Here is an 11,200-nt window from a genome sequence, read left to right as displayed (position 1 = left end):
AATCCCGGCCCTCCCACTTGTCAGCAGTGTGATTCTGGATGTGGCACTCGGCTCAGTTTCCTTGTTTCCTCCGTGAGGCTCTAGGAGGGAGGTCTGTGCCTGTGCGGGAGAGACGCTGCTGCTGTGACCCCGCGTGGACCCAGCTCCTGGGGGCCCCATTCTCAGGGCCTGGGAGGAGGCAGCGATGAAGGCCCTGCCACGGTGTTGGCCTGTGGCCCAGAGGGATGGCAGGCGGGACCATCCTCCCGGCTCTGGGTGGGGCTGGCCCCTGCCAGAGGGCCTTGATGACAAGCAGCTGGAAGGCCAGGTGTGGAGGCGGCTCTGCCAGGTCACGGGGCTTTGGGGGCCTGGAGAGGAGATGCCTGTGCACCTGCAGTGTTCCTTCCCCTCTTCCGTCCAGTCGTCCGGCCCGCAGAGCCTCCTTCCTTGCTGCCCCACCCGGGGGAGTGCTTATGTTGTACAGACGTGGACACTGTTACTGGGAGAGGGAAGGGGCCCCATCCCTGGTCATGAAGCCCAGAGGAGGTGCCCCAGTGCCAGCTTCTGGGACTCCGCTGTTCCTGAGACACAGCTGCCTCTGCCAGGCCCCCACTTACTGCCCCGGCCCTGCCGTTCAGATCTAGTGCCCGTCTGGGGCAGCCTGGGCTTCGGGAGCCAGGGCCGGGTTACACTGGGGAGGGCCTCGTGAGCCCACACATGGCTGCTGTGGCTCCAACCAAGACCACCACCTCCTGCTTTGGGGCCCTGGTCTGCCAGAGGTGTGGGCACAGACGTGCAGACACAGACGTGCAATGGAAGAAAGGGAGGAAGGAGTGAGTGGTTTGCTCATGAAAAGGAAGTGGCATCGTCCCTGAACGAGTGGGTGTGTGATGGGGGCTGGATTTGCCCTCTGCTTACACCAAGGGAGGGCTGAGAAGAAAGGGACCATTTAGAGTCATCTCGGAAGGGGGCCTGTGCTCTCCCACGTTTCCGTCTTCTCGAGGAGTGACCCCGAGTCCTGGAGGGCAGCACCCTGCCCCCCACTTCCTGTCTCCGGCCAGGGAGGGGTCAGGGCACGCTGGGCCCTGGCTGCTCAGAAGACATGGGGAGTGCGCGGGTCGCCGGATCCACACGTTAGGGCTGCCGGCCTGCTGGCCTCCACCTCTGGATCCCCACGGGCCGGTGCTCCCCTTCCCCAGCTATTGCGGAGCAACAGGGGAACCCCAAAAGCAAGTTTTCAGATAGATTGAGCAATTCCATCCACGTGTCTGCTCACGACCGTCACTGCCAGCCGTGTCCCTAACGAGGGCCCCGTCGTGTTGGCAGTAAGGCACGGGGTCAGAGGGCACTGGGCAGGACAGCTAGGCTGCCACACCCTGACCCACTGGGGCCCCGGAGGTGTTGTGATGCCCTGGGAGTCAGCAGAGGACACAGGGTCCCCCCACCTCTGTAGGGCACGGGGCCCCCAGGCAGCAGCCTGAGAGAGGAAGTGGACGCCACGGCGTGTGGCTGATGGAGGGGAATGTGACACTGGCTGAGCAGAGGCTTCGCCAGGCGGGGCGTCCTGCGGACGGAGTCAGGGTCCCTAACGGGGTTCCCCAGAGCCTGGGGGTGGGAGGGGGAGCCAGACCCTGGGCCTGGTGGGTGCCACTGGTTTACTGCAGCTCCCTGCCTCTGCGGGGAGGTGGGAAAACAGAGTCCCTCACTCGGCAGCTCGGGAATGCGTCTCTTGTCCTTATGAAGGGTCTCGGCCCAAGGCCACCCCGGGATTGCCCCAGTGTGGAGACCCCAAAGTTGGCCCCGACTCTGCCCAGACACTCAGTGGGACTCTGGAGGCCCCCCAGACGTGGGCCTCGTCCCCAACCCCCAGAAGACTGACTCTGCTCTGAGACCGAGCTGCTCCCCAAGCCGGGCCAGGGGCTGCCTCTTGGGAGCAGGGAGGGTGGAGGAGGCCCAAGCTGGGCACCGTGGGGTCAGCAGGCCAGACAAAACATGGGTGCTGTTGTTCCGCACGTAGGGTGGTCCTACGTGTCCCCCTGCCCCTCGCTCCGCGGGTGCCCCTGTTGTTCCGCACGTAGGGTGGTCCTACGTGTCCCCCTGCCCCTCTCGCGCCAACGCCTGCCGGGCTCAGACTTTAAGGCAGCCTGCTCAGCTCTGCGGGGCCCTTTGATCCGCCAGAAGCCTGGGCAGGCCTCTCGTGCACGCGGGGCGCGCTGGGGAGGAGTTGCACGGAGGGGGGGCCCTGCACAGCCCGTGCCCGAGTCTGGGGTCTGCGCACCCACTGGAGGAGAAGGCCCCGCCCTCAGCTCTGGGCCCGCCTGGCGCGCTCTTCCCTGTGCCGCCTTCCTCGCCCCGGCTCCTTGGCCCGTCCCCTGGGGAGGGCTGAGCCGGGCCCTGGGGTGTCCAGGCACCGCGTGACGTGTTGGGGCGAAGCCCTCCTGGCAGGCCCAGGCCACCGGGAGCTTGCTGCTTTCCGGCTGGGCTGGCCGGCCCTCCCTGCCTGGTTCCGTGTGCCCTCCGCGCCTCTTCCCTCCGGGACCGTCGCTGGCTTCTCATCTTTTCCTTCTCCAGTCCATACGGCCAGGCTGCTGGCTCTAAAACCAGCTTCTACCAAAAGCCCGCAGAGACTCTGCCTGCAGGGCGATGCCAGAGAGCCCTCGGCCGCTCCTTGTTTTGCGGCTGACCGGCTGACCGGCTGACCGGCACATTAAACCAAACCAGGCCACTCCCTCCGCCCCAGACAGCCCTGGCTCAGTCCCGGAATCTTCCACTCATCTTGGGGCAGGTCTGAGGTTGCTGCCAGCCCCAGAGGTTTGGGGCCGAGGACGTATGTGTCCACGCAGATGCAGCACCTGAGACCTCGAGGAACCTTGAGGGAAGTCAGTCTTCCGCACTTGAGGCCTTCCAGCATTCCTTCATCACCCGGAGAGTGTGGACAGCCCTCAGGGGTTGCTGGGTCCCCAAAGCAAAGAGCAATTTCCAGGGCTGGGTCAAGTTCGAGGCACCCTCTGAGAACCCCGTGGAGGACTCGCCCCTGGGAGGAGCTGGCCCAGGAGGACCAGGGTCCACCACGTGGCCGAAGGAGGACCCAGATTCCAGTTGTCATTTTTAGGAAGAGACGAATCGGCATCTGAAACAAGGCGTTGCCTTGCTCTTCGGACGTGACCTTGCTCACTCACCTACGTGCTCCCTGAGCTCGTGGAGGCGCGGACCCCGTGCTCACCTCGTGGGCTGAGACCCCAGCAGCCCAGGACGCGATGATTCCTCTGCACCCCGCGGCCGTGGAGCGGTGCTCCAGGAACGGACCCCTCTCTGGCTGGCTGTCCTGATCTTTGCTGCTCCTCACAAAGGTGCCCCGGGCTGCAGGGCCGTCGGTCCGAGGGTCTTCCCCAGGGAGTCCGCCTGAGAGAAGGGGCTGAGTCGGCAGGGAGGACGGGAGAGGTGGCCAGGCTGGGGGCCCTTGTCAGCCAGCCCGGGAGGAGCAGAGAACAGTGGGGAGGTGGCTCTGGCCTCAGTGGCCTTGGTGGGCAGCCCACGGGCTGGGGGCGGGGCCCATACACCGGGCTGAGGAGGCCCCCGGCCTGTGTGGTCAGGACCCAGCCCAGCCACCCAACGCTCAGACCACCACACGCTGTGTGAAGCTGGGGCCAGGGCACAGCCAGGGAGGGGATGGAGTGTGGGCCCACAGGGAAGCGCTTTCTCCTGGGGGGCCCTGCAGGGTCCGAGGAGCAGGGTCTTGCAACCTTGGCAGGTGCACTGAGTCCCAGGGTAGGAACTCGGGTCTTCTGGACCCCGAGGGGAGGCTCTGGCAGGTGGGGCTGAGAGAAGATTCCAGCCGCCGTGGTCTGCCAGTGACGCTGCCGGGCTCTGACTCTCTGTGCAAGAGTAAATGCCTCCTGGGTGGGAGAGGACATCTGACGCTGAGCCAGGGGCCCCTACCCCTGGAAACGGGTAGAAGGTGGGAGGGAGGGGTAGTCAAGGGGCAGGCTGCTTCCAGAGTCAGGGGTGCGCTGCTGGCGGGGGTGGCGTGGGGAGCGGTTCGGCCTCGCCCTGCCCTGCTGTCCTGGGCGCAACCCAAGGTGAGGGAAGGTTCCGGCCCTGGCCCTGCTCACAGGAGGCTACAGCTCCCCGTCCCCCAGCACAGCAGGGACATCCCCATGGATAAAGGAGGCACCGGCTGGAACAACACGGCTGAGGAGTTGGGTGAGAAAGGGGAGGCTGGTGACCACAGCCTGCAGCCATGACCTGGCCTGTTGGGTCGTCCCTACAGCCAAGCTCAGCCCGAGCGCCCCAGACCTGGGCCAGTTCTGGGTGAGCAGGACGTGGCCATGGCCCACCTTTGCTGGGAGGCAGGGGGCACTGGAGGTCAAGTGTCCCCTCCGCAGAGGCAGTTGGTGGCTTAGACTGGATAGTGACACTGACCAGCTTGCCTGTCTCCTTGCTGCCTGCCCTTCAGTGAGAATCTGGCCAAGGTGTCCCCGAGAAGGGGACAGACGGGGCAGCCTAGCCCTTCCCGGGGGCCCCAGATCAAAGGGGTCCCCAGGCCTGAGGCTGGGGCTGGAGCCGGGGAGGGTGGCCTGAGGTGCCTGCCCACTGTGCCCTCAGCCCCAGGAGCCCCAGAGCCAGGTCAAGGCAGCCCCTGGAGGTGCTCCCCGGCCCGCAGACCCAGTGCCCTTGCCTGGCCCCCGAGCCCTCTCCCCTCATCCCCTCCAACACTGCTGGTGCCCAAACTGCCAGTGCCCAGCTGAGCCACCCCAGGAGGGCACTGTGTCTTCTTTTGCTTTCTCCATTATCTCATGGGAAAAATGGGCACGATACAAGGTTGTTCCCTGAATAGCCAAATAACCTTAAAAAGGGACAACAAAGTTGAAGGAGTTACATTTCTCAATTTCAAAACCCACTACAAAGCTACAGTAATCAGATAGCGTGATACTGGCATAAAGACATAGACCAATGGAATAGAAATAAGCCCGTGCATGTCTATGGTCAATTGGTTTTCAACAAGGGTGTGGAGACCATTCACTGAGAGAGAGAATAGTCCCTTCAACAAATGGTGCTGGGATAATGAAGTTAGACCCCTAGCTCACACCATACACAAAAATTAACTCAAAATGGATCAAAGACCTAAATGGGAAGAGCTAAAACTATAAAACTCTTAGAAGAAAACAGGGGTCGATCTTCATGACCTTGGATTTGGCGATGAGTTTTTAGCTAGGACACCAAAAGCACAGGCAACAAAAGAAAAAAATTGATACATTGGACTTCTTCATCAAAATTAGAAACTTGTATGCATCAAGGGACACAGTCAAGAAAGTGAAAGGACAACCCACAGGGTGGGAGAAAATGTTTGCAGGTTACATCTCTGATACAGATCTAGTGTCTAGATCTATGTGTATATAATATAAATTAACTAAATATATAATATATGTACATATTTTATATATATGTATATATATACAAGAACTCTTACAACACAACCATAGAAGGTCAAACAACACAATTAAACAATGGACAGAGGACTTGAGTGGCATTTTTCCAAAGAAAATATGCAAATAGCCAAAAGTACATGAAAAGATGCTCAACATCATTAGTCATTACGGAAATGCAAATCAAAACCACAAGGAAGTACCATTTCATACCCACTAGGATGGATATAATAAAAAAGATGGAAAATAACAAATGTTGGCTAGGATGTGGAGAATTTGGAAGTGCCGTACATTGCTGATGGGAATGTAAAATGGTGCAGCCACTGGGCAAAACAGTTTGGTGGGTCCTGAAAAAGAAAAAGAGAATTACCATTTGACCTAGCTATTGTACTCCAAAGTATATATACCCCAAAGAACTGAAAACAGGTAGTCAAACAAAAACTTGTACACGAATGTTCATAGCAGCATTATTCACAGCACATAAAATGTGGAAACAACCCCAATGTCCATGAGCTAATGAGTGGATAAAGCAAGTGTGGTCTACCCACAGAATGGAGTAGTATTCATCCATAAAAAGGAATGAAGTGCTGACACAGCCTACAACCTGGATGAACCTCGAAATCATTACGCTCAGTGAAAGAAGTCAGTCACAAAAGGCACGTATTGTCTGATTCCTCTTATACGAAATGTCTGCAGGAGAGAAATCCACAGGGGCAGAAAACAGGTTGGTAGCAGCCAGGGGCTGGGGGAGGCGGTGAATGTGGAGTGACTGCCAGTGGGTGTGAGGCTTCCTTTCGGGGTGTTGAGAATGTTTTGGAACCAGAGAGAGGTGGTTGCACAACATTGTGAAGGTACCAAATGCCACCGAATCGTATGCTTTAAAATGGTTAATTTTATGTTATGTGAATTTTACATAACCCGCTCCCCACCAAAAAAAACCCAGAGTTGTCATTCTTCGTAAGTCTGATTAATTTGTGTGAAGCCTGAGAGCACACCTGGCATGAGCGACCCTCCTGGGACGTCCCTGTGATAAGCTGTTGTGACAGTACCTTCCAGAGTGGGGACAGCGAGGGACACCGGAGTTACAGGGGAAGGAGGCAATCTGGTAGTGTGTCCTCGCTTTAACTCCAGCCCTGGTGGGGACCTGCATTTGTCACCTGGAAGGCAGGTCCCCTGGGAGGGAGGGAAGGGGTGCGGAGGGGAAGCGCCTGGCACGAGAAGAGCTTCTCAGGCTCTGAGTTTTTGGTTTCCCACCCACTGGGAGTGGACCCACCCTTTCATAACAGGCAAGAGCAATGTCGTCACAATGTCAGGTTCCCGCAGAGGCTTCTCCGTGTGCCACTGACTCGTCACCGCCAGGTCATGAGCCACAGCAGGCCGCGGAGCTCACAGCAGGGGCTGGCGTATCCATCCTCCATCCGTCCTCTAAGCCGGCAGCCAGCCCGGCCACAGGTGAGGGAGGCTGCTCCCCATCACCCCCCTCCCCTGACCCTCCACCTCTGGCTCCCTAGCTCAGGGGCTCCCAGGGGGGATAGTCGCCTTTGCTCTGACCAGCACAGGCTGGCCCTCACCTGAGTGTTCACACCCTGCACATGTCCCTCGTGCCCTGGTCCAGGCCATGAAGACCCCCGATGTCCTGCTTCTTCATCCTCACGGGCCTCTCCTGTGGGGATGGGACGCGCCCCTCAGGGCTGCGTTCAGCATGAGGCTCAGAGCAGTGGTCGCTGGCCAGCCTGCTTGCTGACCCTCCCATTGCTTCAGAGAGACCCCCAGCCTCAGGCTCCTTCCCACCCTGCCTGCAGATTTTCTGGAAGGAGCTAGTCTCACCAAATGACCATTTCTACGTCTCCACCTTCAAGCTGTCCAGATTGGGTATTCTGACTTAACTGCAAATGTGGAAAATGCACTTCAAAACCAGAGACCTTGCCAGCCCCCTGCCCACCCCCTGCAGTGGTCAGAAACACCCGGGGACACCAGGCAGGAGCTGGGTTGGGTGCCCCCGGCGCCAGGAGTGCAGTTATATATGGGGTAGCAGGGGGGCCCGGGATCCTGGGACTTACAGGTGACACGCTTGGTTTGGACAGGTGAAAGGGCTGCCCACTCAGGAGGGTCTCCCGCAGGGCCTCGGGTAGGGGGACTATTTGCTGCAGCCCCTGCCGGAGTGGGCAGAGGTGCTGGAGTGAGAGGTGGCTGAGCAGGCCGAAGCCCGCTGCTCTCAGCCAAGATCCAGTGTGCATGACCAACAGCCAGAATTTAAAGCTTCCTAAAAACTTAAAAAAATACTCTAGTAGCGTATGTATATGTGATTGTTATAACTCCAAATTCAGAAGTGTATGACGAAAAATAAAGTTCCTGTTCACACCCCAAATCACACCCTCCATCCAGAGTATTGAGGTTAACACTGCAGGCATTCCCTTCTAGAACTTTCTCTGGGTCTTACCTGGGCATCTGAGAGACCCTAATAGTTCAGGTCTATCAGGCATATTGTTGTGGAGCATTTTCAACTGAACCCTAAGTCCTGGTGGTCATTTCACATTCGTATGTCCAGATCTCCCTGTCCTTTCTGTTTGTTTCCTCTTTATTCTGAAAAGCGGCTGCATTCTCCTTCTATTTAACCACGCCTCTGCTCGAGAGTTCTGTTATTCCAGACAAATCGACATTAAATCCCACCAGTGAGTCTATGTGAGCACACATGAGTTCTTCTATAGAACAGATGATCAGAAACACGTCTGCTGAGTTATGGGGTGTGCACTTTAATATTTTAAATAAACACGGCCAAATTGTCCTTCTGAAACACCGGGCCAGGTGAAGCCCCTTGTCGTGTGCCCACCTGGACGACAGGTGAATCTCACGAGTGTTTCCATCTGTGCTTCCCTAGGACTGGGAGGTTGAGATGTTCTCATAAGTTCGTGGCACCTTGCGTGTTTCCTGGGGCCCATCTATCTGAGCCCTTTGCCATCTTCCACCTTTGTTGTTTGTCTTTCTGTATTGATATTTGAGGAATTCTCTATGGATCAAAGACCAGTCTCTCACCTGGAGTCTCCGTTGCAGATTCCACCTCGCCCGCAACCATGTGAATCGGTCCACATGAATTCCAACCCACGCAGGTGTGTTTCTGGACTCCCATCCTCCCATCTCTGTGCAGGTTTCCGTCTGGACCAAAACCTCGCTGTTTCAAATACCATAGTTTAGTAGGACACATATTTCTTAATTTTCAAAATTTCTCGGCTATTCTCCTCTGTAAGAACTTTGGGCTCGACCTGAAGTCTCATGAATTGCCCTGAATGTGTAGGCTAGTTTTGGGAGAATTGATTTTTTTTCTCAAAATTGAGAATCTTATGTATTTCAAATTTCTCCCTTTATTCAGTTTTTTTAAACAATTGCTTTTCAATGCAGTTTTATAATTTTTATCATGTAGGCCAGCCGTCCTCAACCTTTTTGGCACCAGGGACCAGTTTTGTGGAAAACAGTTTTTCCACGGGCTGGGGTTGGGGGGATGGTTTTGGGATGACTCAAGTGCATTACATTTGTTGTGCACTTTATTTCTATTATTATTACATTGTAATACATAGTGAAATAATTATACAACTCCCCATAATGCTGACAGGAGGCGGAGCTCAGGCGGTAACGCGAGCCATGAGGAGCGGCTGTAAATACAGATGAAGCTTCGCTCGCTCGCCCCCTGTTCACCTCCTGCTGTGCGGCCCGGTTCCTAACAGGCGATGTACTGGTAGTGCTCCGTGGCCCGGGGGTTGGGGACCCCTGATCCAGGCCTTTTACATTTTTTTGGATTTATTTTTAGATTTTTTTTGGCTCTTGTGACATGTTTGACAATGTATTTTCATCAGTCATTACTTGTACAGGAAAGTTAGTGACTATTGAATGTTGCTTTTTGACCTCACAACTTGACTAAATTATATAATTAGTTCTAACATTGATATATATATATATATATATTTTTGGCTGCACTGCGCAGCTTGTGGGATCTTAGTTCCCTGACCAGGGATCGAACCTGGGCCCTAGGCAGTGAAAGTGCTGAGTCTTAACCACCGGACCCCCAGGGAATTCAAACAGCTTTTCAGTTGGCCCCCTTCTGATTTCTCGATAGCACCTACAGTCAGTCATGGCTTGATCTTTTTATTTTCAAATATTTATGACTTTCAGTTCTTTTTTTAAAGTATATATATATTACTGCCTTGACTATGATCTCTAGTGTAATACTGGTAAAAGATGAAATGTTATAAAAATATTGGTGGGACTTCCCTGGTGGTGCAGTGGTTAAGAATCTGCCTGCCAATGCAGGGGACACGGGTTCGATCCCTGGGCTGGGAAGATCCCACATGCCGCAGAACAACTAAGCACGTGCACCACAACTACTGAGCCTGCGCTCTAGAGCCCGCGAGCCACAAGCTGAAGCCCGTGTGCCTAGAGCCCATGCTCTGCAAGAGGAGAAGCCACCGCAAGGAGAAGTCCGTGCACCGTGACGAAGAGTAGCCCCTGCTCGCCGCAACTAGAGAAAGCCTGGGCATAGCAACGAAGACCCAACACAGCCAAAAATAAAAATAAATAAATAACTTTATAAAAAAAAATATTGGTAACGATGGAGACCCTTGTCTGTTCTCCTGACTGTAAGGGGGATGCTTTTAAAGTTTTACCGTTAATCATGACTTTGGCTGAAGGTTTCTAGAGGAAATCTTTATCAAGTTAGGGAGGTTTGCGCCATTCTTTTCTTGCTAAGAAATTTCAAAGTTTTTAGTAGGAAAGGATACGAAATGCTTTCAACACCTTTAAGATGATCATATTTTTTTCTCCTCACTTCTTAACATAGTGGGTTATATTTATAGATTTACTGATGCCGAGCCAGCCTTCTGTCCCAGAATTAAACCCTACATGAAATGCAGGTGTTCTCAACCCCATCCTGGCTGTGGTTTGCTGAGGTCAGCCCCCAAGCCCTCCGGTTCTGATGGTCTGGGTGACTTCTCCTGCCCCGGGACTCCCTGCTGGGCTCAGGGCAGGTGGCCACATTGCTGTGACTGTGGGGTCAGAGGGGCACCAGTGGCTCTGTCCCCCGTGTACCTCTGGCTGCTGTTCAGCCAGGGTGTGACGGACAGCACCTGTCGGGCCTGGCCTGCCTTAGGCAGCTTCTGGTGCTGTGTGTCCCACAGTCTGGAAAGTTCCCTGTAGAACCCTGGCCCCCTCCTGTCCTGCCCCGGGCTTTCCGTGGCCTGCTTAGTGTCCCCAGTCGTCATCGCCGGTGCTCACGGCGGCACCGTCCTGCCTTGGGGAGGCTGGCGTGGCCTTTCCGGGGTTGCCTGGAAATGGGTGGGGTCTCCAGGAGGGGCTCCGCCTGCTCGGGAGGAGGGCTCCTGCTCGAGTGAGTCACTGAGCAAAGGCCTGTCTGGGAGCCTCCAGTGTCCTATGTCTTGTGTGTCCCAAATGGGTGGAGTCACCCACCCCGGAACCCCCCATGTCCAGCAGCTGAGACCCAGGGGTCTGCAGCCTCTCCCCGCACATCTTTGTACAGTAGGTCCTTTGGAATTTTGAACTTGGGGGTGCACGGCTGAGCGCCGTGCCAGGGCTGCAGGGTGGAAACCTCCCCTCATGAGGTCTGGGCGCTGGCCTGCGCCTGACTTTGTGGGCCTGGTGTCCGCAGCAGGCCGGTGCCCCCGGGCAGATCTGCAGAACGGGTCCCATGGCGGAAACGAAGATGTGCATCCCTTAATCCGAGCAGAAACCACTGCTCAAAGCTGTGGACACTTGGCTCCCGGCCCCGTAAGCGGGCTGGTGCCTTGTTA

The 11,200-nt window shown here is 55.9% G+C and overlaps 1 long non-coding RNA gene across 1 annotated transcript; it reads left to right on the top strand.

Annotated features, from left to right (window-relative positions):
* The first annotated feature begins 2,769 nt into the window (after positions 1-2,769).
* On the top strand, positions 2,770-9,952 carry LOC132368771 (uncharacterized). Its single transcript, XR_009504162.1, has 5 exons — positions 2,770-3,329; positions 5,956-6,129; positions 6,692-6,857; positions 8,406-8,512; positions 9,708-9,952. It is a non-coding gene; the product is annotated as an uncharacterized LOC132368771 (long non-coding RNA).
* Positions 9,953-11,200: the final 1,248 nt, after the last annotated feature.

This window comes from Balaenoptera ricei, chromosome 7 (genome assembly GCF_028023285.1).
Source record: "Balaenoptera ricei isolate mBalRic1 chromosome 7, mBalRic1.hap2, whole genome shotgun sequence".
Lineage (NCBI taxonomy): Eukaryota > Metazoa > Chordata > Mammalia > Artiodactyla > Balaenopteridae > Balaenoptera > Balaenoptera ricei.
The sequence above is the reverse complement of the archived record's forward strand: the minus strand, read 5'-3'. Positions and strand labels throughout refer to the sequence as shown.